The sequence below is a fragment of the Semicossyphus pulcher genome, unplaced genomic scaffold (genome assembly GCF_022749685.1).
Source record: "Semicossyphus pulcher isolate SPU_LCO1_2020_fin unplaced genomic scaffold, fSemPul1.0.p SCAF_20, whole genome shotgun sequence".
In the NCBI taxonomy this organism is placed as follows: domain Eukaryota; kingdom Metazoa; phylum Chordata; class Actinopteri; order Labriformes; family Labridae; genus Semicossyphus; species Semicossyphus pulcher.
The window spans coordinates 22,433,271-22,459,682 of record NW_027211694.1 but is presented as its reverse complement, the minus strand read 5'-3'; the positions used below and the strand labels follow the sequence as shown (position 1 = coordinate 22,459,682).

The following is a 26,412-nucleotide window of genomic DNA, read 5'->3' as shown; positions in this document are numbered from 1 at the left end:
CAACACGCCAAGGTCACCTGAGGGCTCCAACATGGCAAGGTCACAAGGTAAAGGTGTGTTTGGGGAACTGCTAGTGACTGCTGATAAGCTTTTATAATAAATTCATATGTATAGGTGACTTGTTTGGATTAGCTCGACATGGAACCAGTTACCTCGAGTGTCCTTTTTTGTTTACCTTTTAGAGTTCATATTTCACACATCAGCTTCAAAGACATTCAGGTGCATCATAAATGAAAAGATGGGTAAACAAAGTATTTATACTTAGTTACTCAAAAAAGCTTTATAAATATTGATAATACTGATATAGTTCAAGTCACAGTATGTCTTATATTATCTTCTTCACTATGATGTCAAATCTCTTATTTTTGTTACTAATATAATGATTTCACGACAACGAAGATTTTAGCAAGTTATTGTAATGTGTTGGGAAAAAAATTTGAAACTTTATAATCAAGAGTTGAAGTTATATAATCAAAAGTTTTATAATGATATGTTTTAGTTGAAACTTTATAAATAAATGTTTTAAAAGTTAAAGGTCTTATAGTCTAATGCCTTAAAGTTAACATTTTACAGTCAAATGTTTTATAGTTAAGGTTTTATAGTCAAATGTTTTAAAATAAGCTTTTATAATCCAAACCATTAAAGCTCTAAAGTAGAATCCTAAACTGAGAAACTCGCTGGGCTCATTATAAAAGTCAGGTGCAGATCAAAGGGTGGGAAGCTGGCCGCCTTATCAGATCTAGAGATAAGAAAACAGGTGTCCCCTGCCCACGAGCCCCTCCCTTATCTGTTGTACAGTGCATGAGCGTGCATAATTGCCCAGAGTGAGGAAGAGTCCAGCGGAAAAGTTGGAAATGGGTCGGGCAAAACTGAAAGGAAACAAGCTGAGGGCAGAGAGCCAGAGCGAGGGGGGGGCTCCAACAGGTGGTGATACTTGCGACACACTTTGACTAATTAGGCAGAGACCTGAAAATAAAAAAAACCTGCCGAAGCCCAGCGAGGGAGGGGTTTAGAGTATATAAGACCCGAGCGGCCGACCTGTGGGCAGTCTCATCCGGATGGACTCGAGTTTATTTGTTTGTATTTATACGGCAATAATCTCTTTTTGCATCAGATTCTGCCAGTCTCTAGTGTTTGCTTGTCTGAGTTCTTTGAAGACTTTGATTATATATTTAAGAGTTTTTCAACCATGTTTTATTATCTATTGGAGATTGAAATTAAGTGGCTGACAAGAGGGTTCGGGGAACTTTTTTTGCCACAACAAATGTTAATATATTCAGGGTATATTTCATAGTGTTTGTCACCTAATCCATGCAAACAAACAATCCCGTGTATATTAGACTTGGCTGCATACTTGCCATTATAAGAATTTCCCCTCCTGGTTAGATATTGTTTAATCAGACGCTTGCACAAAAAGTTATGTGAGTCCATTGTTGGCCACATTCTCTCTCCAAGTGTCCTTGGCAACAATCGTTATTAGAAATAACATATTTGGAGATTTCTGTTGCAAGAATACACAATGCCATGCAAACACGGTCAGTGCCTGGGCTACTCTTATTCACAAACATCGGTCTTTGACTCAGCGGGACTATTGTTACACAAATAATAAACCGTTTCAACAAATATGTATATATAGAATAAAACTTTGAACGTTATAAATTAAACTGTGAGCGTATCTGATGAACGGAATATGCAGTGAAGCGAGAGCGGACGGGCTGCCCTCAGGATGTCAGACCTGAGACTTTCCTGCCAGCTACGGCACTTTAATTAGTCTGCCGCCTGTAGCACTCACAGGTCGTTGGACCATGCTTACTGGCCCTTAGCCCTCGAGGAATTTTAATGATAATTAATTAAGTATAATTAATTTAGACCTGTGCTTCAGACTTAAGCCTGTTTAAAAGGCTCCCATGCTTCAGACTTAAGCCTGTTCTAAAGGCTCCCGTGCTTCAGACTTAAGCCTGTCTAAAAGGCTCCTGTGCTTTAGACTTAAGCCTGTTCTAAAGGCTCCTGTGCTTCAGACTTAAGCCTGTTTAAAAGGCTCCTGTGCTTCAGATTTAAGCCTGTTTAAAAGGCTCCCGTGCTTCAGACTTAAGCCTGTTCTAAAGGCTCCTGTGCTTCAGACTTAAGCCTGTTTAAAAGGCTCCTGTGCTTCAGACTTAAGCCTGTTCTAAAGGCTCCTGTGCTTTAGACTTAAGCCTGTTTAAAAGGCTCCCGTGCTTCAGACTTAAGCCTGTTCTAAAGGCTCCTGTGCTTCAGACTTAAGCCTGTTTAAAAGGCTCCTGTGCTTCAGATTTAAGCCTGTTTAAAAGGCTCCCGTGCTTCAGACTTAAGCCTGTTCTAAAGGCTCCTGTGCTTCAGATTTAAGCCTGTTTAAAAGGCTCCCGTGCTTCAGACTTAAGCCTGTTTAAAAGGCTCCTGTGCTTCAGATTTAAGCCTGTTTAAAAGGCTCCCGTGCTTCAGACTTAAGCCTGTTCTAAAGGCTCCTGTGCTTCAGACTTAAGCCTGTTCTAAAGGCTCCTGTGCTTCACACTTAAGCCTGTTTAAAAGGCTCCTGTGCTTTAGACTTAAGCCTGTTCTAAAGGCTCCTGTGCTTCAGACTTAAGCCTGTTCTAAAGGCTCCTGTGCTTTAGACTTAAGCCTGTTCTAAAGGCTCCCGTGCTTCAGACTTAAGCCTGTTCTAAAGGCTCCTGTGCTTCACACTTAAGCCTGTTCTAAAGGCTCCTGTGCTTTAGACTTAAGCCTATTTAAAAGGCTCCTGTGCTTTAGACTTAAGCCTGTTTAAAAGGCTCCCGTGCTTCAGACTTAAGCCTGTTCTAAAGGCTCCTGTGCTTCAGACTTAAGCCTGTTCTAAAGGCTCCTGTGCTTCAGACTTAAGCCTGTTTAAAAGGCTCCTGTGCTTCAGACTTAAGCCTGTTCTAAAGGCTCCTGTGCTTCACACTTAAGCCTGTTTAAAAGGCTCCTGTGCTTCAGACTTCAGCCTGTTTAAAAGGCTCCCGTGCTTCAGACTTAAGCCTGTTCTAAAGGCTCCCGTGCTTCAGACTTAAGCCTGTTCTAAAGGCTCCCGTGCTTCACACTTAAGCCTGTTCTAAAGGCTCCTGTGCTTCAGACTTAAGCCTGTTTAAAAGGCTCCTGTGCTTCACACTTAAGCCTGTTCTAAAGGCTCCTGTGCTTCAGACTTCAGCCTGTTTAAAAGGCTCCTGTGCTTCACACTTAAGCCTGTTCTAAAGGCTCCTGTGCTTCAGACTTCAGCCTGTTTAAAAGGCTCCCGTGCTTCAGACTTAAGCCTGTTCTAAAGGCCCCTGTGCTTCAGACTTAAGCCTGTTCTAAAGGCTCCTGTGCTTCAGACTTAAGCCTGTTCTAAAGGCTCCTGTGCTTCAGACTTAAGCCTGTTCTAAAGGCTCCTGTGCTTCAGACTTCAGCCTGTTTAAAAGGCTCCCGTGCTTCAGACTTAAGCCTGTTCTAAAGGCTCCTGTGCTTCAGACTTAAGCCTGTTCTAAAGGCTCCTGTGCTTCAGACTTAAGCCTGTTCTAAAGGCTCCTGTGCTTCAGACTTAAGCCTGTTTAAAAGGCTCCTGTGCTTCAGACTTAAGCCTGTTCTAAAGGCTCCCATGCTTCAGACTTAAGCCTATTTAAAAGGCTCCTGTGCTTCAGACTTAAGCCTGTTCTAAAGGCTCCCATGCTTCAGACTTAAGCCTATTTAAAAGGCTCCTGTGCTTCAGACTTAAGCCTGTTCTAAAGGCTCCCATGCTTCAGACTTAAGCCTATTTAAAAGGCTCCTGTGCTTCAGACTTAAGCCTGTTCTAAAGGCTCCCATGCTTCAGACTTAAGCCTGTTTAAAAGGCTCCTGTGCTTCAGACTTAAGCCTGTTCTAAAGGCTCCCATGCTTCAGACTTAAGCCTATTTAAAAGGCTCCTGTGCTTCAGACTTAAGCCTGTTCTAAAGGCTCCCATGCTTCAGACTTAAGCCTATTTAAAAGGCTCCTGTGCTTCAGACTTAAGCCTGTTCTAAAGGCTCCCGTGCTTCAGACTTAAGCCTGTTTAAAAGGCTCCTGTGCTTCACACTTAAGCCTGTTCTAAAGGCTCCTGTGCTTCAGACTTAAGCCTGTTTAAAAGGCTCCTGTGCTTCACACTTAAGCCTGTTCTAAAGGCTCCTGTGCTTCAGACTTCAGCCTGTTTAAAAGGCTCCCGTGCTTCAGACTTAAGCCTGTTCTAAAGGCCCCTGTGCTTCAGACTTAAGCCTGTTCTAAAGGCTCCTGTGCTTCAGACTTAAGCCTGTTCTAAAGGCTCCTGTGCTTCAGACTTAAGCCTGTTCTAAAGGCTCCTGTGCTTCAGACTTCAGCCTGTTTAAAAGGCTCCCGTGCTTCAGACTTAAGCCTGTTCTAAAGGCTCCTGTGCTTCAGACTTAAGCCTGTTCTAAAGGCTCCTGTGCTTCAGACTTAAGCCTGTTCTAAAGGCTCCTGTGCTTCAGACTTAAGCCTGTTTAAAAGGCTCCCATGCTTCAGACTTAAGCCTATTTAAAAGGCTCCTGTGCTTCAGACTTAAGCCTGTTCTAAAGGCTCCCATGCTTCAGACTTAAGCCTATTTAAAAGGCTCCTGTGCTTCAGACTTAAGCCTGTTCTAAAGGCTCCCATGCTTCAGACTTAAGCCTGTTTAAAAGGCTCCTGTGCTTCAGACTTAAGCCTGTTCTAAAGGCTCCCATGCTTCAGACTTAAGCCTGTTCTAAAGGCTCCTGTGCTTCACACTTAAGCCTGTTCTAAAGGCTCCCATGCTTCAGACTTAAGCCTATTTAAAAGGCTCCTGTGCTTCAGACTTAAGCCTGTTCTAAAGGCTCCCATGCTTCAGACTTAAGCCTGTTTAAAAGGCTCCCATGCTTCAGACTTAAGCCTGTTTAAAAGGCCCCTGTCCACCGGAGAAAGTGCGTACAATGGGCACATGAGCATCAGAACTGGATCACAGAGCGATGGAAGAAGGTGGCCTGGTCTGATGTATCACATTTTCTTACATCATCTGGATGGGCAAGTGAGTGTGCGTCTCTTACCAAGGGAAGACATGGAAGGAAGATGCACTATGGGAAGAAGGCGAGCTGGCAGAGGCAGTGTGATGCTTTGGACAATGTCCTGCCATTCATGTGGATGTTACTTTGACACATACCACCTACCTTAACATTGTTGCAGACCAAGTACACCCCTTCATGGAAACAATATTCCCTAATGGCAGTGGCCTCTTTCGGCAGGATAATGCGCCCTGCCACACTGCAACATGGTTCAGGAGTGGTTTGAGGAACACGAGTTCAAGGTGTTAACTTGGCTTCCAAATTCCCCAGATCTCAATTTGGACAAAACTGTCTGTTCCGTGGAGGTCCCACCTCACAGCTTACTGGACTTAAAGGTTCTGCTGCTAATGTCTTGGTACCAGATACCTCAGCACACCTTCAGGTCGAGTGGAGTTCATGCCTCGACAAGTCAAGGCTCTTTTTGTGGCAAAATATTAGGCAGGTGGTCATAATGTTATGACTGATTGGTTGGATTGATGTAACTGGAAAATGAATGCACTTACATAGCGCCTTTCCTTGTCTTCAGACCATTTAAAGCACTTTACACAAGTCACATTCAACCTTTCACACACATATTCATACTTGTATTGCCATGCAAGGCAGCTGTTAAACTAATCATTCACACACCAGAACACAATTTGGGGTTCAGTATCTTGCCCAAGGACACTTCAGCACGTAGACTGGAGAAGCTGGGGAACTGCCGGCCTTCTGATTGGAGGGGGACCCATTCTACTTCTGAGCCAAAGCCGCCCCTTTAAGGACTCCATTTCAAAGGAACCTATGTTACTCAAGAAGCACATTACCACCGAATAAGCACATCTGGATAAACAAATCCATTTTTTTTTTTACATGACTGAACACTGCATAGTTTACATCACATTTATTACTCATCAAAGAGGCATATAGTCTGAAAATCAATGCATAGTCCTGCACTGCTAGCAAAGCATGGTCAATTTTGTAAAAGGACTGCCAGGTAAACGTAAGGCTGACAAATCTATGTCACAACCACAGACTGTATAAAAGGATGGACGACGTGACAGCTCCCTAAAAGTAAAGCCAAACCCTCTCTATCGCCCCCTGCTGACTGGCTGCAGTATAGGTCATGAAGCCTGCGTCCTCCATGTTATCAGATGGGGCATGAGTCAAGCTATAAAATCAAAATACACGCCAAATATATTTTTCTCAAACACAGTTTCTGTCATTATAGAAATGTTCCCATACCTGTGAATGTTAACCTCAGACCAACAAATACAAGCTGTTCTGCTGTTAAACACGCCGGCGAGTGGGATCCTTGCTGTTTTTCCGGTAAGCTAAGTGTGTATTTTTGGTTAGCGGAAGTGCTACGGCAGCGCCACCCGCCAATCTCTACCGCGCAGTCTCTGGCTCCAAATGACGTCACCATTGCAAGATGGCAGCGCCTATGATGGGGCTATTTTTGTATCAATTCCGTACAATGAGAGCAGATGGAGACGCGTCGTCCATCTATATATACAGTCATTGGTCACAACTACTAGATCTCTCCCTGCACTTCACCTGTACAACGGTGAGAAATCAAGAGACCACGGTCTTGGTGTGCCTCAAAGTAGCTTTTTACTTAATTTTGTTCCTGGAATCCTCCCCTCTGCTGGGATCAGGATTTTTTTTTTTCTCTCCTTTGAACAGACCATTCTCAACATTTTATCTAATCCATTTTCACAATCCAATCACATTTCTTTTGAACTGGGCCCTGGACAAATAATGATAATCTGTAATCTGATCAACTAGTTCAGAGCACTGGTTTATGTAACTTTATTATCAACTTCATAATAAATGGCATGCCCTAACATGGCTCGCATCCCCCTAAAATGTCTCTTACTTTTCTATTTTGATCTACGAGGGCCAGTTGTAATGTGATTTGTGTTTGTGAAGACTTCAGGGGTGGGGGTAAATTATAATAGCTTTTTATGTATTTTATATGCAGTTTAACATTTTTTTTAAAAGAAAGTCGAAATTCCATATCACAATTAAAAATTATTTTCTCATCTTACAGTATATTTCAGACATAGCGCAACAAGATTAAGTGTCAAGGCTGTAATAGGCATCATAGTTTCTGCTATGGATGACACAATCTCATTAACAGAGACATAATTTTACAGGTGCATATGTAACATGTAACCAAACTGAAAACGGTAATCAACAGTAGCTACGATCAAACAGCAAATGATTCATTTAAGAGTTTTTTGTATTTCAAAATTAACATTATAAAAACAAGTGTAACATTGCCCAAAAGGAAAGATGTAACCAGAGATTGGTTTTCAAAGTACAAAAACAGTCAACTTAAAAAAACAACAACCTAGTGCTGAATTACAATACATATTGTGGTAGCTGCTAAAAGAAAATATTTATAAAACAATGACATTTTGACAGTTATATTTACAGTATGTATATTTACACACAAATACAGTTAAAATACAGAATTTTATTCTATTATATGGATATAACATTGAATGTCATTGAACTATACACAAATGCTTTGAAAAATCAAAATGGAATAAGATACAGAAGTAACTGAAATTTTTGCCAATCAACGCACCGTCCCTGTTGGAATAAAACAAAATCGATTCATAGAACCGTGCATCTTTTTCTCGTGTACGAGGTCTTGGAGGAGTTCAACACAACGTCCCCTCCCTGCGGGGACCTACAATGAAATAGCAAAGAGCAAGAGAAAAAAGGATTACACTTGCATCTCAGAAATCCGAAGGCCATAAAGCTGCATAGTGCTTTGGTCAGTTGTAAAAATCACCTTTCTTTGGCTTTGGTTTCTCTCCCCACTTGTAACCTTTAAGCACTGTGCATCCTATGGCAAGAATTATGGTTAGCAAAATGCATTCAAGATACAGACATGTCATGAATTTATTTAAGAGAAAAATACTCTTAAGAGACTTCAGAAGAACACACTTTGTTCCCTAGGGGCTTCCAGGTGCTTGGCCTTTGTCATCTGTAGGTAGGCAGACATGGTTTTCTTCATTAGTGGGGCCCGTTCAGGTTTGGGTCCTGGTCTAGCTCCCCTCGGCAAATCATAGTGGCGAGGTCCTGGTCCAGCGTCTCTTGAGCAATCAGAGTGGCTAGTTTTTGGTCTAACCTCCCTTAATGGATCATTATTTGAGGTACGCAAGGTGTCCTGCATCCCTGAGCTACTTCGTCCGTCTCGCATGTTTGGCCTGCTATTCTTCCAGTCTTCAGTTACTTTGTCCCTTGCTGTTAGTTGCAGGGTTGCAGAAGATGATGGGCGGTCTGAAGAGGTGAAAGAAAAGCCTGATGTTGTAGAATTGCTACAAGAGTAGGGCCCCTGTAGTTTGGATGAGGCCAGATGTTGCCTGGGTATAGATGTGCTCTGATTAGATCTAGCAGAGGGGGAGGTTTCTCCAGACGGAGATACATCGCTTAGGGAGGTCGGGCTTTGCCTTGCTTCAGTAGGTGGTCCACTTGTGAAGGACAGGCTACTGTTGGAGTTTGATGGGCTTTTCTGGTGAGGTAACGAAGACTGTCTTGAAACCAGTGTGGGTTTTGCTAAGTTGGCCTGAACATTATTCTTTGTTGCATGGACCTTATTATTTGTAGGTTTTGGCTTTGACACAAATCTGCTCTGTTCATTACTGTTTAAATGCTGTACATTCTTTTTGCCATTTGCTGATGGATTCCCTTGAGTCTGAAGTTTAATTTGCAAGCAGTCTTTGGGTGAAGAGTTCAGATTCACAAGACGAGGAATAACATTTGGACCAGAAGCGGAGTCTGTCTCCTTGTCCATAAACTGGTGCTGTGCCTTTGGCAAGTCTTCAGATGACAGTTTGTCTTTTTTAAGCTTTTTGTTGGCTGTTGAACAAAGATGGTCCTCAGGTTCAGCTAAAGTTCTCTTTTTGGTGACAACTAAGGCATCATCACTACAGTCTTCTGACTCTGATGAGAGAATTCTTTTTGTACTTGCGGCTCTTTTGCCGAGATGATTGTTTCTGATCCCTGTTCTTTCTGCTGACATTGTTTGTGAATGGATCTTGTGTTGACCATCTTCACCGCTGTGTTTTGCTTCAATTTGCTGTCCATTTTCACTGTGTGACATGTCAGGGCCAACAGATTCAGGTGAATGTCTCTTTTGTTGAGCACATGGGGCTTCATTCTTCCCGTTTGCATTTTTGCAGCTTTCATCATCATCGTTGTCTGAGTCAGAGATAATGATTACAGTTTCTGTAGTTGACAACTTTTGTCTGTCTGTCTTAGCTTGAACAGGGTCAGAGTCAGGTTTGGTTCCAATCATTTGGTCAGAGCATGGACCCTGGATCGCCTCTTTAAACTTTACATTAATGAGTTTAGAATGGCACTGTCGTTGTGGTTGGTCAGTACATGTGAAATCTCCACTTTCCTCTGATTCTGGAGACCTTTTTGCCTTCTTTTTGCAGTTTTGATCACTTTCATCCTCTGAGTCAGAATCAAGGATTATTGTGCGTTTCTTTGCCTTTTGTCTGTTGCTTTTATGTTGAACAGGCTCAGATTGAGCTGTGGTTTCAATATGCTGTCCACTCTTTTCTGTACTGTGTGACAGCAATGCATCTTGCATTATTTCTTTAGACCGGCACTGTGTTGCTTCTATGCTTCTTTTTGGACCATTTTGCTCATTTGTTACCGCCTCATCTTCTCCCTCTCTGTCAGGCTCAGTAACTTCTGCTGCTGCGGTTAGAGGTCCTGGACTTTCCAATGATTGCCTCAACCCAGTCAAATAGTTGTTCTTGGATACAGATGGGTAATCAATACTGTCATCAGTATCAGAGCTGTCTTCAGGGTGAGAGTACAGCTCTCTTCTTTTCTCAGGTACATGTGGTTCTCCCTCATCGACCATTTCATTGTCAGGTATGCTCCAGGTTGACGCCAATTCAAATCTATTCCTTATGCGTACCGCATTGGCTTGTTCAAAGCTATCAACGGTTTCAAACACCACCATGTTGGAAGAAGTAGAAGGTGGTACTTGTTGTGGCCTTGGCCGATGGATTTGACTTTTGCCACACTGTTTTTCTGTGACTTCAGTGTCACCATCATCAAGCTCAACTGCTTCAAGGCCATCTCGGTCTTCACTTCCTGGTTCATATCTAAGGTCAGACATTTTTATAGGTATAACTATCCAGTCATCATCAATCTGATCGTCTGACTCATACTCCTCTTCCAGAACAACAGAACTACAGGAAACAAAGTCCTTTCCATGATCAGATTCATCGAAACATGGATGAGAGCTATGAGCTGAATCAGTGTGCAAGTCTCCATAGCCTCCATTTGTACACAGTGACAGCTTATTATTTATTTCAGTTACTTGTTTAAGTGAAGGCCTCTCCACTGACATATTCTCAGTCGTCTGATTTTCATCTTCACTTATATTTTCAAACTGAATGTCTTCAAAACATGATGGAAAAGGAGGTTGAGAGGGTTTTGTGGCTACCTGTGATATTTCTTCATCCTCTGAAATGTCTTCATATTTTGGATTCTTCAAACCATTTGTTGGAAATGCTTTCCAACTGACAGGCCTGTTCTTTTTAGAGAGTGCAATGTTCAAATCAGTTTGTGAACATACAGAACCAACATCTTTACTCAAAAGTTCACAACTTCCTCTGTTTCTCAGCCATTCACTTTGACTTGCAGGAACTGATAGATCATCAATTTGAATTTTGTCTGTTGGTGAATTCAGCTTGGAATGTGAAATAACCTCTCTATTGGAAACTCTGCAATGCTGTTGATCCGTTTCACTTTCGTTTATATTTGAATCTAGATTATCAATGAGTGACACAGGTTCAAATGTTATCTCCTCAGCTACTGACTTGGTTTGAAAATCCTCTGAGACATCAGCCACACCATGCATACTGTCAAGCTCCATTTTCTCCACTGTTTGATTGCCTCCATCAACTTCATCCCTCTCTGTTATATATTCGAGAGCCTTAGACACACCAGGCACTTGGTCTGTTTCATCCACAGTCTTGTTGATATCTAACCGAGGAGACTTGTATTCCTCTGAAGAAGGTTTAAAGTTTGGTGTTGAACTGGGCTGTTTCTCAGTCAGTTCATCCAAGGTCAATCCAGGCGCTGTGGTTCTAATCTCATCTTCAGTCCTTGTGCAAGTGGCAGCAACTTTCATCATTATTTGCGGACACTCTGTGGACGTAAAGAAAAAATTATCTGTATTTCCATTCAAATATTGTTGCAGTATGATTTTAGAGAAGTTTTTATCATTTGTACCAACAAGTTGCAAATCAAACTGAATTGCACTTGTTACAGATTCAGTTTTAGCCGCATGTAATGTACCTGTTGAATGTTTCTCTGATGCAGATGCAGCACATTCATCTCCTTTAGACTCTGGAGTTGGCTCAGCTGCTTTGCTGCCATTTGAACCACTCTCTTCAAGAGTAGGGATGTTTGCATCAATGTTGGAGGAAGTGTGTCCATAGTTTCTGTTTCCCTGACTTGGATTTTCCTTGTAAAATGCAACCCTTTCCCGCATATAGTCATATATTTGTTCTAATGTCCAAGGTATTTCTCCATCTGGTGAGACTTCTTCTGTGGATGGTGGACTGCTGAGAGAGATAGAGGATACATGTTGCTGATATGGACTGGGATGAGTTCCTCCTGAGGGATTTATGTTTTGCATTCTAGTCCGTCCAAAGTGTAGAGCAGCTTGTGAACTGATTGGGGTGGTAATCATGGACTTGCAATCTAGCAGTTTTCCTTCTAGTAAGGTTTGCAACAGCAGGGAAGAGGTCTTTTGTTTATTTTTATACACAGAACAACACTGATCCTGTAAAGCAAATGTCAGTGCTGCACTTCCAAGGCTGCCTCTCTGAAATGCTGCAGTGCCGGTATCAGCTGGGTGGGCACAATATAAATATCGTCCTTGCTGCAGTCCAGTATCAATGTTCATGTAAGGTCCAAAATTACAAAGATTTTGGTTAGAATATTCCTTTTGTTGTCCACAGTAATGGAATCCAGCTCGGACTATGCTCGGCTGTGCCTCAGGTTTGGAGAGTTCTAAGATATTTTGTCGCAATTTTGTATTGCCTTGCTGCCGCTGAGTGTGCGCCAGTCTGAGCTCATCAGGATACTGAGGGGCTGTCATAATTGTTTGTATCCCATTTGCAGGTCGAGCCACTGGTACAGGTGTAACATTGTTGTCTTGAGGTGATGTGCTAGCACCAATGTTACTCTGGTGTTGTAGAGAACCCTCCTCAGCTGTGTAGACTTCCAGATCGCATGAAGAGCAATATTTCAAGTGATGACTTCAGTTAAGGGCTCTAGGAGACAAGTAAAAAATTAAAATTAGTGAATGGCTGGTTTCACGGTCAGTATGCCATACAGACCTTTTTAATAATGGAAACGTAATGAGTTTCCCAGTGAAAAATTTGGGGTAAGTCCCTGAGCACTGTGGCTGCTAGCAAAGAAACACATGATAAGCAATACATACATGTCCATCTGTTATTGCTGTAGCTGTAAGAAAGCTAAGGAGATATTCCAGCAGCATTAAATTCAATGCCAGGCCTTAATACAGCACCAAAGCTCTCATGCTATTGAGTCTGTCTCAGCCTCATCTTTTAGTTGACCATATGGCAGACTCACTGCAAATTACACTTGATAGTATTTCCCATTTTAATAGAAGGCTAACTCCATGGTACAGGTGTGAAACATGAAAACTATAACAAATGCCCTGACCAAACTTGAACAGATGTGGTGCTCCACCAAAATATCTAACTTCCTGCCCTTAACTGGCACAAATTAACCTTCAAACATAGGAACATTCTGACACAATTGACCAAACATAGGACCTTCTTACACAACTGACTATCCTAACCTGTCTAAGTGTTTAATCTCTGTATGTTAACAAAAAGTTCTCTACAAATGCCAAGGTAAGTCACAGAGTTCCACAAGGTTTGGTGCTCAGATGGATTCTTTTCACCTTATAGATGCTTAAACTACGTAAAGTTATCAGGAAACATCCCACTGGTCCCCATCTGTAATCGCTGACAAACAGGAGACAGCGGGTGAGGATGTGGAAATACTCATCTGGCACTGTTACGAACATATGGAGTCAAATATTGGTCAAAAAGATTGAGCTTTTTTCACATTGTGTGCAAATTCGCACGCAACTATCTAAATTTGTAGATGCAAAAAAAAAAAAAAAAAAATGTACTCACACATTCAAGTTTGTGAATTTGTAAATAAGTTTTGCAGATTTAGAAATATTTTTTGCACACAAATAAGATTTAAAGTTAAAAAGATAAAGTTTATGTAGAAGTCGAAGTTACAGAAGAAGCTGAGTTACAGACACAAATTTCCTATCTGCATGTGTGAACCTGCTGCCACCTGATCAGTGTCAAAGAAGGCAATGAACTGCAATTGCAGATTGAGCAGAGAGATGAGTTTTGTCCACAGGGGTCACCAAGATCAACACAAAATGAAAAGTTCGTAAGAGTAGCTTTAAAGCTGCAGTAGGTAACAGTATGAAAACTAACTTGTCATATTTGCTTAAACTGTCAATTTAAACATGCAGTAGTACATGAGAGAGATAATCTGTGAAAAAAATCACGCTCCTCTGGCATCTCCCACTGCTCCTAATGGCATTTGTAAGAATCCACCGCTCCCGAACCACAACAACCAATCAGAGCCAAGCAGTCTCTCAGGATGCTGTCAATCACACACTGCGCAGCCCCACTCCTCTGCGCATGCTCACACGGTCAAGCTAAATTCCTTCAGTGTGTGCAAGGGTCAGCCAGTTTGTGTCCACAAAAGCTTAAAAACAACCACCAGGAATGAAAAAACTTCCCATCCCTCCACTGCCAACGAGGCTGACACTACAAAGACCGTTAAACCAAAGAAGAGAAATTAATTAAAGCAAGCTAAAAAGAACGAGTTGGACCGAACCAAAATTTAACTAGAGTAAACATTAGAGTGACATTTCCGAGGTGGAGAGAGGGAGCTGAAAGGATTAAAAAAAGCGATGCAGAGTTAGACTTGACAGGTAATTACCCCAGCTTAATCTCTGTGGTTTTTGTTTTCAAAAAATGCGTTCACATTGCTGAGATGTCTGCAGTTACTGTGACATTGTGTTACATTGGAGTTGCAGTCGGGCTAACGTTAGCTTGTTCTCAATGCGGCTGCTGTTCAGCGTTGTTTCATGCCGGAGTGGCTGAAAATATCTCTGAAGTGTCCAGGCAGTGTTACCGCTTCAGACTTTCTGCCAATAGTTCTGTGTGCCTGTGCTCTCATGGCTAAATGTTCTCAACATCAGTGTGTGCTTAGTTGGCTCTGTTTTTTCCACAGTTTCTGTTAGCAAACTAAGTGCTGCTGGTTTTGCCAAGTAGAATTAGCTGATGATTACGGTTCACAGCAAAAACACTGATTTCCACAGGTTTGATGTCTATCCGCTTCGATAGTGTTGGTGGTGCAATACGTTCTTACCGGCGTGTCCGCCATATTGTATACCTGGCTTCTTCGGTTGCTATGGTTAATAACCTGCACATGCACGACAGCCTACTCTGCGGGGAGGGCTTTGGTGACAGGACTGAGAGCCGTGGAGAGAGAGGGGGAGGGACCTAGAGGTTGTTATCTTCCCAATTTTGAAGCAAAGTCCACTACTAAAGTCCGTACTGCAGCTTTAATGACTATGATAGGCTCACTGGAGTTCTCTACCATATTTTCAGTTCAGTGCAAAGCTAAACTGAGCCTACATGAATCTGTTGTTTTACCGCTTTTCTTAGCGCTTGTGTAAACACAAGCTTTCAGGGGGAGCACCAAGTGGAAGTAGAGTTTTGAGAAAGAATATTTTATGGAAAAAGTCATTTGAGCAGGAGCTTTAGGCCATGTTAGGACAAGGTTTTTAGGCCTGCAGGGGGGATACAAGGCCTGGTGGGGCTGAAAACAGCCCCGGAGATCAACTGAGAGGTCAGTCAGCCGACAGAGCATACAGAACTGAGGTGTTTCCCCTGCCGGGATTGGCTCCTTGCAACCTCGGGCTGCCCCGCTGATATCCCTGCTTAGGCCTCCAGAGATGGGCGCCTGCTGATACCAATCCCTCTCCCTCTTTTCCCTTCCCGCAGGGTCCTTGTCATCCCCTGTGTCAGGTTACTGGTTTTATCTTCTGTTGATCTCATTTGTTTTGTAACATTAATGTTACATTATTTCAGCACTTGTCCCTTACTGCCTGGACCAGATGACCTTGACCTTCCAGTGATCCAAAGCTCCTGTACTAGTCAAAAGTGTAAACAGTGACAGCTCCCAGGCCACCTGTAGCCAGCTAATTGTAGCACTACCTATACAGATAAACACCTGCCTGTAAACTGTAAACATGCATGCGACGCTCCGGCCATCACAGATGCGCCTGCGGGAAAGATAAGTGTGTGTATTCCCGTTATCAGCGGCACCGCTTCCCGGTGCTCGTTAGCGCTGTGGCTACATAAACAGACCGTTCACAGAGCGGACGTGCCACGGACTGTTTACCTTTAACGACCACAGGAAGTAGGAGACGGTAAGATTTCGTTTCAAAAAGTTACTCTCATGGGTTGATCACGCTAATTAAACATACATTTGAACAGTGTCAGTAATGGTAGGTAACATACTCAATCAATCCATTACTACTTATTCATGCGGGTATCAGAGTTGCTGAACTAAGAGTGGTAAGAGAAGCCTCTTTATACCCATAGGATTATTTTGGTCTATTTTTATGAGTTTATAATAGTTCCACAATTGAACACATTCATTAATAAGAACCCTTACAGAAAAACAAAATTTGATGTTAAAATAATACCGAAATAAATTATTTCAGGGCCAGTGAACTTGTAAAGTTACTGGCCCGGAGCGCCAGTGGAAGATTGTGCTCAAAACTTTTAACCATCGACCAAGTAGTCATGCCTAGTGGTTAAAGGCCACGCACACCTCTTGATAAAATATTAAATACTGAACAGACCTCCATGTTACACAGACTCACCACTTAATCTCTGTTCTCAAGCTAGGTTTAGCATCACGGGAATGCAAATTTTAGCACCTCTAATGATTCAATTAAAGGTCAAACAAAACTCTGTCTTGTCTCGTCACTGCAAATCTGCATTGTGATTAAGGTGCAGTAAACTTTTAAAATGACTTTTTAAAATTACTGTGTATTCGTTTCTGAATTTGAAGCCTGTTGCTTGATTTGTTAACATGTTGTAGCACTAACAAAAACAGTAGAAGGCATTGTAAGTGTTTGACGAGCTCTGTAAAAGTTCAAACAATTACATTACAAAATAAAGTACTTTGAAAAGTGTTGTACTGTGTGACAGTAAATTATCTATATTCAAAGAATGTATTTACCTGTTTGCAACTGTGTCTATGGGAGCAGGGCAACACTGACTATGGTGCAAAAACACAACTTCATAATTTGGACTTCACAATTAATCCAAAAGTTTCAAAGTTACAATATTGCCAAGTGCAATATCCAAATGTCATTTTTTTTGTAATAGGTAAAACCAAAAAATACAAAACAGATTATAATGAAGTATGTAGTGGACACATACCACTGTAGTTCAAAGATTATTGATATGGCTGTGAAAACATTTGTGAGCTGGAAGGGAAATAGACCTGCTCTGAGTGGAATGTGCACCCATTTTGCACAAATATGACATTACAAATGTGACAAGATGGCTGCTCTGTTAAATAATCTTAATTTAAGATTATTATGCATTGTCAATTAATTCTAATGCAGACAGCCTTCAGCTGTACTGGTGAAAGCAGGGAGAGGATTGTAAACTATGAAGTTGTAGTGCGCTCTGCTGGTCAAACTACATAACATAATTTCTGGAGCCTTAAAAGTTTTTTCTGCATCATATGTCCTGCAAAAAAAATGACTTCAATACAGAACATATCAGGAAAAAATATACGACAACATAAAACATGTGAGATAGACCAGCATCAGCTGAACAATATATCTGCAATAACAATAATATACATCTGTTAAATCTTGTCTTGTTGATGTTTCCTTCGTATTTGTTTGGTAAGTACTTCGACAAATGTCAAATTATAACATTTCTGTGATGTAGGTTTTTCGATTGCCTGGCTCTAATACTAAATGTGTGTCTTTACTCTCGACATTTTCACTCACGAATCGCGAAAATGATTTTCCTCTTTTCTTTTGCCTGGCCCTCGGTCATCTGTGACCATATTGAGTCATTTTTCCCTCTCCATAATCATAAAATGCTGTTGAAAGTGGAGCTGCACAGCTGCAGTCAATTAATCAAAGTCGAGGAGCGGCCAGTCTTTCTTTCTCCAGTTAGTTTGGGTCAAGTCTCTCCGTCGACTTAAGTCATCTAAATCGGGGATAATTATAGTTAATGATTTTCCAATCAGTCTCAGCCCGGTCTTTGTCTCATTTATGACTTAACTGCAACGCTGTATGGACGAAAACAGCCATAAAACATCACGGACTTTAACGGTACTCCCATTTCAGTCACTATGAAAATGCTACAGTCAAACGCGATTACGTCATTTGAACCGTTGAAGGAGTAACGTTATCGGAGTTCGCGGTCTGGCCACTAACGGCTAACCATCCCCAACTGTTTAAAAGTAAATCAAACTGCGTCACATACAGGCTGATATATCCGAAAACGTTTATTTTTTGTTAAACTTAAGTAATAATTCTTATAATAAAAACGTCGAAGTGTCCCCTACCGCTCAATATCACTTACCGTATGTTTGCATCTTATTTAACGCATTGGTCAACACTCCCAATGCCTCCTCTTAACCGTTCGGTCCTCTAGCAATTCACAGCGGTGATTTTTCACCGTGTAAAACTCGTCTTCTTTCGAGCAGCACCCTCAGCTTGAAGATCTCCAATTGGTGTGGTTGTTATTCGTAAACGTCCATGTCTCATAGAAGCAGAAGAGCCAGCAGGGATTCCTCGATTTCTCCTCAATATGTTCTCAGGATTTGCATGTGTAAAGCACTGTTGCTCTGCATCAGACGACTTCCTTCCAGTTGTAAAGTTTAGTGACCGGGAAAGGAGTCGAGCGGACTATTTATTTACTACTGTGAGCTCTGATTGGTGGAGCTTTTGGAAGGGGCGTGTTTTAAATTATTTTTTAACTTTATTGAATTTCGTCTTATTTACAGAACTAACATGAATTCCATGTACAAAATTTAAACTTACCTCACTTGTCCAGCATATAATAATAAACAGATATAAAATGAATTAGGGGAAATTGAAGTAAAAACACTTTTCACTTATATTATGGAGCAACAACCTCTGCTTTTTGTGCTATATCATATGAGGCCTTGTTGTCTCGCACAAAACCCCATTTAACCACCACATCCTGGTTACACACGTTAAGTATTGATATGACACATGTATCCAGGATGTAGTGGTTGTACATTGACGACGATGGATGTTGTTGACGTGGATTAGAATTTTCATGATGATGATATTGACCTTGTTGATGATGATTTAAAAAAACACCTGTCTGCACCAGTGTCCGATCGCACTTGAAGCTGTTTGTTGGCTCTTACTGACTTCGTTCCCTCCTGTCTCGATCGTTGCTTGTGTTGTATTAACTCTCAGATGCACGTCGCTTTGGACAAAAGTGTCTGCTAAATGAAATTGTAACATTGTAACATTGTAGCATGTAGCGTTAGCTCATAGAAACAGCATTGAAATACTTTTGTGAAACTATATTATGGGACAAAGCATCTGATGTGTTCTTAACTTATATATGATTGTGTGAAAAGACATATACTAAACATGTATGCTATGTAAACTGTATGCATTAATGTTGCATTTTACTGCTGTGGTTCTTTTAGATTGTGCCACTAATAACTACTTTGTATAGGCCTGCTGTTGGCTAGTTTAATGTACAACAATGCAACATATTAAAAAGATAATTATGTGCTTATAGTGTCTGTTCTTTGAGAACTATATCTCGATTGTGGCACATCTAGATTTTTTGTCCCTGCACAACAAATTTAAGATTGTAGACTTGCATATTTAATTATATATAATTTGAAATTATGACTTCAAGCAGAACTTTTTCTTTGACCAGGACCTGAGTATGGTTGTTGTGTTCTCAAAACTCACCTTTGATTACTGGTCAGTCAGTGCATACACACTGGTACACTTGTCTAAAGCACAAACTTCTCTGCTTTGTAGTGATTTGGGAAAGAAGTACAATATGTGTATTTAAGAAGGCTGCAAGGATGGTAGGGCAGGACCAATCCATCCACAGTTTGTGTGCAATGACGTCGACCTTGGTGGACACATCTTCTCTTTCCCTTTAAGACATAAAACAATGTACTTTTAGTGGTTTAGTACATGCAGTGTTCGAATAACTGCCAATGCTCAAAATAAACTTTATTTGCAATTTCCTCTTACATCCTGTTCCATTGTGTTTAGGGGGAAGGTCATCAGTCAGACTGAGAGGGAGTGTTGGTTAATTCTCAGTTTTTATATGACACTTTTCTTTTTATTTGACATTCACGACTACTGAAGCCAGCGAGACTCATGCAGCCACCCGTAAGACTGGAAAGGTGCCATAGACGCATTTTGAAAAAAAAACAGTAATTCGCTGTGTGAAGAAAATTATGTAATCTCCATATTCTGGTAACAGTGTGTTTTTAGGAACATACACTTAACTATACTTAAGTTTTAAGTTATACTTACATACACTATACTTTAAAGGTTTAAGGCTTTCGTTGATATAAAAAAAAATCCATCCTCCAGAGTTTTGTTTTCCAGTCTTGTCTCAGCATAGGGACGGTGTGTGTTTATGTTTTTGTCATTGATAATATGAAAAAGAAAAAGAAAATATTATTTAAAAAAAATAAAATCCAGCCTGACCTACATTCAGAGAAAATTGCCTTTCCCAGCCCTGCGGCTAACTCATTCCCATTTATTCACCGACTCGTGAAACAGTTATTTCTGTCCAGGTATCAGTTGGTCTTTTTTTTAAGCAATAAATGAAACCCCCAGGGCTGAGCAAACATGCTCCATAGGTGAGAACCAAACATTTCTCTCTTTCCCTCACGTATGGTCACGCATGGTACATCAACCATGCATTGTACAGGTGGAAAACAAACCTGTGGGCTCACAGATGCACAGAACCTCCCATTTTTTAATATTACATCTCATCTCGGGCTATTTTTAATGGTGACACACAATACTGACTTTTTATATACTGACTAGATACGATGTTGTCTGATTTTTACTTGTGTAAAACTCCCCTGCTAAACTGCTGACTTGTGACACGATTATTTTGGCTGCAAGGTCAGTTGGTAAAAAAACAAATCCCTTTTCCAGCACAAAACACACTGACTTCAGTCTTCTCACTCAGCATGGGTCTCAGCACATTAATGTCAGACGCTTTACTTGATTTAGTCAGCTTGATACATGTTTATCACACAGGTTATAAGTGTTACTCACACAGGTTATAAGTGTTTATCACACAGGTTATAAGTGTTACTTACACAGGTTATAAGTGCTTATCACACAGGTTATAAGTGTTTATCACACAGGTTATACATTTTTATCACACAGGTTATAAGTGTTTATCACACAGGTTATAAGTGTTACTTACACAGGTTACAAGTGCTTATCACACAGGTTATAAGTGTTTATCACACAGGTTATATGTGTTTAACACACAGGTTATAAGTGTTACTCACACAGGTTATAAGTGTTTATCACACAGGTTATATGTGTTTAACACACAGGTTATAAGTGTTACTCACACAGGTTATATGTGTTTAACACAGGTTATATGTGTTTAACACAGGTTATAAGTGTTTATCACACAGGTTATAAGTGTTACTCACACAGGTTATATGTGTTTATCACACAGGTTATACGTTTTTACACTCTGATTATATAATTCACTTTCCCCTACATGGTGATTATATAGCCTTTAAGAATTTTTCGAACATTTATTTTTTACCATTTATTGGACATTTAGCTATATGTTGTTAATCACTTATCATTTAAACCTACATTTATTAAGTTGTTAGAGAACTTCTCTTTGAATTCTTATTTGTAGGGTTGTTGAAACTGGTCTTGTCTGTGAACAGATTTATGGCTGGGTTTCCGGCCTGCAGCTGGTGCTAAGGAGGGGGCGCGCAGCTCTTGTCGACCATAGCCATGGGTCAGCTGCACATGGACCTCACCTCAACTCACATGGACGGGCCTTGTGAGCCAGTTGCAGGTGCAGGAGCTGGGGAATTCCAGCTCTTGCGCTGAGGCGTATATAAAGGGCACTGCCCGGGGATCGACGATCACTCTTCACTCAGTCTAAGATTTTTTCATCGGCAGAAAGAGGTACAGCAAATAGCCGGAAAATAATTTGAATTGAATCTTGTCCATTTGTGACTTGAACTTGTGACTGTTGGGCCTGCAATATGTGGATGCTTGTAAGCTCCTGGTGACATATACGCCTAACGAGGCCTCAGGGTAGGAGACAGGACGTGCGGGGGTTTCTTGGTAGTGACCAGACAAAGGGACAGAGAAACTAGCCAGTGTGATGGAAATTGTTTGAATTTCCTGGTGAGAAATAAAAAGTATTAAACAGCATGCAGTGCTGACAGAGAATTATTCTAGATTATACAACAGTTTCGGGGTTCAGGAAAATTTATTTTCTATCACAGCTGGATTATTTCCCTGAGGGCTAAGGGCCCGCTAGCAAAGTCCCCCTGGGGAAATTCGTGAGCGCTATGGCGACAGCTTGATGATCTGTCTTCACCGGCAGGAAAGTCTCAGTTTCTTGTGATGCTTCCGGGGGGCGTCCCACTTTTAAAGAAAAAAAAAAAGGAGGAATTATATATATATATTTTAACCCCCCCTCCTCCCCCTATGCTTCAAATGTTTCTATTGTGTTTCACCTGGTGATGAAAAAGTATGTGATAATGTTTTAAACAATAATAATTTAACTTGCCCACGAAAGGACGAATTATGCGACCAACTGGTCACTAATTGTCACAAGCAGGGCAATCCAAACGTACGCCCATCGAGGTAGGCTGCACAGGTTTTGTGGGGCACTTACTCCACAAAGTCTTAAACATGCTGGGCATCAGAGGACTGGCAAGGAGCAGAACCATCAAGAACATCACAAAAGCAGACGAAAAAAGCCTCAAGATGGCTCCGAATCCAGAGCGGAGGCCCATGGGGATTAGCGAGCGCTACATGAACACAAGCCGTGGCCTGAGCAAACACGGCTGGGTCGCCGGGGTGAGAGTGTCTGAGTGTCAAAACATCCTATGACCCCAGGATACATCACTGAAGATGTGTTCATGTGCATCAGAAGATGTTTTATTAGAATAACTGGATGTGTACAAAGTGCAGTTAGCATAAAGGCTAAAATACTAAAGGGGTGTGGGCGACTGATTCAGAACCTTTAAATTTGGCAGCAATTGCAGCATTTAATAAACACGTTTCCTGGTGCTGCTGTTTTTAAAAGAGCCCTGTGTGAAAATCCATCCATCCATTATCTTTACCTCTTATCCTGTTCAAGGTCATGGGGGGCTTGAGCTCAGGTCGCCAGTCAATCACAGGTCTGACACATAGAGACAGACAACCTTCCGTACTCACACCCACAACTATGGGCAATTTAGAGTCACCAATGAAGCGAACGAGCATGTCACCACCACCATGCAGCCCCTGTGTGAAAATGTAAAACCTTTATTATTTCAGATATGTTGCTTTGAATATTTCAAGTGAAGTCAGTTTAATGTTAACAGCCCATTATCACAAATTATTCTCAAAGGGAATTAAAATCTGCATCCTCAGATGGTTAATCCTAATAAGGAAAACTCGCCTTTAAAGGGAAGGTTCAGCCACTTTCAACCTTAATTCGTACAGTGTTATATATTTAAGCCTATGACCGAATTACAGCCGTGATGATATTCAGTACAACATCATGACCTCGAGTGTGATACTGCTTTTATACAACAGTTTGTGGTACCTGAAATTATTTTGCTGTATTTTATACCTGCTTTGCTTGCAGAAAATCTATTATGTAATCACTTAATCAAGTAATTTTCCATAGAAGGTGCAAGGCCTGTGATCGAAACCAGGTCATCAGTAAAGTATGTGCACAACGCTTAAGTTGCTTGTGCAAAGCTCAGCAAGTTTGTGCAAGTCTTAGTCTGAAGGTGACATGTCTGACAGGATGAGTTAAGAGGGGACAGCCCTCTGACATTCTTCTAGCGTGAATGGACATCCTGTCTGCTGCTTGTTTTTTCCACTGACAGCCGTATTAGAAAAAGAGTGCGTACATGGAATAACTTGCTGTAACTTGTTTAACTTGTTTGCTTCAGGTGTGGGAAACCACAAGATCGTCATATAGCTATGTTTTAAATGTATGATTCAGAGAATTGTGCCATATTGCCAAGATGTTTTCCTGGAAACACACACTCAACAAACATCACGTGTGATAACAGCATCCCTGCATTTTGTGTTACTAATCGGAGAACTTCTGATGCTCCTTGAGTGTTTGTAACTTCTCTCTCATGCATGAATAAAAGATTGTGTTAGCGATAACTTACAGCTCTTGGTTTTCTTACGGCTACCGTCCAGACCTCCGACCTTTGAACCAGGTTCCTCAGCACAGCTACAACTGGCCTTTGCCAGACCCCGGTGCGGGTCACCCTACCACAAGTTATACAAGCGGCAAATAGTAGTAAACAGTAACAACCAACAACAGATCATTTTTGAAATAAGAGTCTGCTGTGCGATTCAGAGGCACCAGCTCGATCAAAGTAGACTTACACGGTCTGCTGTGATGGTAATTAACAGTATTCAGAGCACCGTGCTGAAGCGGAGTGATACGCTCAGTGAAAAGTTCCAGTGATGTTGTACTCTATATCGCCGCTCATGGAATGCCTCTTGTCCAATCAGATTTCTTGGTCAGAACTAACGGTTGTATAATGTCGTATAATGTCTTAAGTTATTGCAGATGTTTCCTCCGTCTGTCGTTTGTCGTAGTTTCTGTCCTGGAAAACTACAGACTATTTCAGCCTGGCTCTCTAGTCTCTGCTCAAGCTGGAAAAAAACATACATAAAGTTATATTTATACTACTTTACTCTATTTTATCCTAGCCCCAGAGTCACCTTGAGACTCTGTGTGCATCCTGCCGCTCCAGTTTCAGTTTTTACTTTTGTATTGCGTCCTGTTTTTCTTCTTCTTTAATTGAAATGTTTGATGTCATCAGCTGTGAGTACAATCCATTTCCCCTCGGCGATTAATAAAGTCTTCTGTCTATGTTCACACACATAGCAGACTATTGTGTGAAAGAATGTATTGTGTAACAATTAGATCACATATCTTTATATATTCTGCGTAATAGTCTTATATAACAACAATAAAACAAACTTCATGCAAGTGATCAGAGTTAGAATAGTCTTAGAAACCTCCTGTTGCCAGGTGAGGTCAGCCGCCAAGGATCACATCACAATGACGGTGAGAAACGACTGTGTAGGCCAAGAAAGAAATGTTCAGGGAGCAGATAAACAAATCTATCAACATCATTCAAAGTTCTGGAAAAAGAAACATGTATTGTTTAGAAAGTAGTCAGGTTCCAACATTGTATAAAAGGTATCTGCTACGAAGTTTGTCCTGTTTCTCTACAAATAAACTCATAAGAATATAAAGTTTGTACGTTTTAGAAACTAAACTGCAGCGAAAGAAAAGAAAAAAGTGTCGACCTTCCAGAAAAAGTAAAAAGTGGACGCTGTGTGGACCAGCTCATCCGTCTGATGTGCAGGAAGCAGTGACTGTGTCCTGCTATTCTATCTCCAACATTTAAATAGGTAATAAAGTTACCGCTGCAGTGTCAAGTTGTACTGATCGACAGTTTAATCCAGTAGATAATTGATTGCAGGGTGAAGTGAAAGAGACCAAACTTAAAGGAGCAGTCCGCCCTGGGAAAAAGCCTCTGTCAGTCAAAGCTGGTGTTCTCTGTAATCAATAGAAGCAATAACATTAGAAATTGGCGCCATAGCTGTGGAGAAAGTTGGACAAACAGCTTGTGGTTTTGTCCATTCTACATTCATGCGCCCCTCCCTCTGAAAGGAACGGCTGAGCAAGAGACGCTGGAGTGAAATACTACTAAATACGACGAGTATATACCGGTGGATCGTCTAAAACATCTTCAGGTCTGCAGTCTACATTTCAAACCTGACGATTCTGAACGAGACATGACATCGGAGGCGGGCATCCTAGATTGAGGAAGTGTAGTTTAGCGAGCTCCCTAAAACGCTACGTAAAAGGATCATCCGGCAGAGGTTTTCCAGGGCCCATTGGAAAAGCGGATAGCACCCTTCAGAGGCACTGAGCCTCCATAATGGCATTAGCTCCTCACAACAGCATGATAGGACTGAGGTAGAAAATTGGCAAACTGGCCCTTCAAACTGAATTTGTTTCATGGAGATGTCTTTGTGTGCGTCTCTGTCACAACAGAGCTTAAAGTTAAAAAGCTATGTGCATGTTATGTAAATTGAAATAAAGAAATATGCATCACATCTAAAGTTCCAATGTTATGTAACTGAGGTTCAGTTTCAGTTTGAAGTTGCAATTGTTTTGTGGCTCAAGATATGAAACAAAATGTTCATATCATTGTTGCCGCTCTTACGTGTTTCAAATGTTAGTACCTATAAGTAAGTTATGTAAAAACCTGCTGTACTTTCACTTACAGGGTTGACACAGATCTCTCTTACATGCAGCCTGTTTATATTAATGTAGACCCTTTTTAAAGCAGAAACAGCTGCCTCTCTTCAAAGCCACCAGACTCCATTGACAAAAACAGCGATTTTAGCACACAGATTTAGGGAGATGCTGGTCTGCCATTACCTTAATCAGTTAGTTGTTTGTGTTATTGTGTTGCGTTGGGATCCAAACTTTTTCTTTAAAAAAGAAAAAAAGTCAGAAAATAACAGAAACAAACTAAAACAATCTAGGCAGCGTTAGACCAGCAAGTCTGGTGTTCTGCAAGAAAAAATGACTGTTTTTCTCAATGGAGTCTGGTGGCTTTGAAGAGAGTGACATAAGAGCTGTTTCTGGTTAATAAAAGGCATCTTCCTCTGTAACAAAAAGGTCTCTCTCTGTAGGGATCCTTTCTGTACTGCTGTCAGACACTTAGAATAACAATCTGAGCCTGACTGCGGCAAAAACAAGAACTTTTAGTCGCTGCACTTTGATTGTGTGCATTTGCCCCAAAGGATTATGTTGCACCCACCTGTGTCATGGCTGCCGGTTGAAACAATCTACTGGAGCAATTGCATACGTTTTTGTAGCTATTAGTCATTAAAAAAAGTAATAAATATATATTTAACATACTGGAATTCCCCTTTTATAAA

General features: G+C 41.1%; 1 long non-coding RNA gene across 1 annotated transcript; it reads right to left on the bottom strand.

Annotated features, from left to right (window-relative positions):
• Positions 1-5,916: 5,916 nt before the first annotated feature.
• Positions 5,917-18,053, bottom strand: LOC138599782 (uncharacterized). The gene is made up of 3 exons (XR_011308740.1): positions 17,771-18,053; positions 11,370-12,352; positions 5,917-11,219 (listed from the first exon to the last, which is right to left on the bottom strand). It is a non-coding gene; the product is annotated as an uncharacterized lncRNA (long non-coding RNA).
• Between the last annotated feature and the right edge of the window lie 8,359 nt (positions 18,054-26,412).